Genomic DNA, 1,506 nt, shown 5'->3' on the forward strand with positions numbered 1-1,506 from the left:
CCAGGGCTCCCTCAGCTATTTAAAGGGCTGGGGTGGTAGAAGCAGGGGAGCCCTAGGCCCTTTAAATAGCCCCTGAGCCCCAGGCTACTGCTGCTACCCTGGTGAGGGAGGGAGGGAGGGAGGGAGGTGGCACTCACCATACAGGATGGGCTGTACCCCCGTACCTGTACCAGCTGCCTGCAGCTAACCCCTGGTGCACCTCCTGCCCTGCCTGCAACAGTTCCTGCCCGCAGCCAGCCCGTCTCCAGCCAGCACTGCACCCCCTGCCTTGCCTCCAGCCCTGCACCAGCCCCTGTCTCCAGCCAACCCTGCACCCACTGCCCTGTCTCCAGCCAGCCCCTGCCAAACCCTGCTGCCTGAAGCCAGCCATTCCCGCACTCCTTTGTCTCCAGCCCTGCCAACACATGCCACACCCACCCTGTGGCCCTGCCTGAAGCCAGCCAACCCACCCCACATCCCCTCGCTCCATCCTGCTCCACACCCCTTGCCCAGCCTGCAGCCAGACCCTACCTCCAGCCCCCTCCCTGCCCCACCTCCAGCCAGCCCCATGTCCACTGGTGACCTGCAGTTCCCAGGGAAGTAACCCTGCACACCTGCTTCAATGAAGTGGGCAGGGAGCAGCTGGGACCCACACATGTGCACCCTAGCACACCCTCAGGGAGTGGCGGAGCTCATTTCTAGTTCAGACCCATCTTTTTAAAAAAGAATTTTAGGTAGGGTTAACATATATCTGTATTTTCCCGGACATGTCAGGCTTTTTGGTTCTTAAATCGCCATCCAGGAGGAAAATACGGATGTATGGTAACAGTATTGGTACAAAAAATACATACTATGGCAGAACTTTTTATAAGGAACCGGTTGCTAAGAAATGAAAGGCTTTTTTTCACGTTTTTTTTTTCCCAGTCATCCCTGCCGGGGCCCCGCTGAAAATGTTCAAATTGGGCCCCGCACTTCCTAAAGCCAGCCCTGGATGGGTAGGGCAGGGGGATGGGGAAGGGAGTGGTCTGAGATGGGGGATGATGGGGTCTGGGGGTGGTAAAGGGTAGAGAGAATGGAGGAGGAGATGAGGAGGGTCTGGGAAGATGGGGGAGGGGAGTCTGGGAGGAGAGGGATTTTGGGGAGGACAGAGATGGGGGATGAGGGGCATCTGGGAGGGGAGGACAGGGGAGGGGGATGAAGGGGCGTCTGGGAGAGGAGGGATTTTGGGGAGGATGGAGGAGTGGGATGAGGGATTTTGGGGAAGATGGGGAGGGGGAATGAGGGGGTCTGGTAGGGGACTGGGGAGTGATTTTGGGGAGGATGGGAGGGAGATAAGGGCGTCTGTGAGGGAAATGATTGGGAAGGTTGGAGGAAAGGGCTGAGGGGGGTCTGGGGATGGAAAAGGCGGACCTGGGAAGGGGCTCTATGGGTGGGAAGGGGGCTGGGGATGGAAAAGGCGGGCTGGGGAAGGGGCTCCGCGGGTGGGAAGCGGGTTGGGGATGGAAAAGGCGGGCTGGGGAAGGGGCT

The sequence above is a fragment of the Chelonoidis abingdonii genome, chromosome 6, assembly GCF_003597395.2.
Source record: "Chelonoidis abingdonii isolate Lonesome George chromosome 6, CheloAbing_2.0, whole genome shotgun sequence".
NCBI classification, from domain to species: Eukaryota; Metazoa; Chordata; order Testudines; family Testudinidae; genus Chelonoidis; species Chelonoidis abingdonii.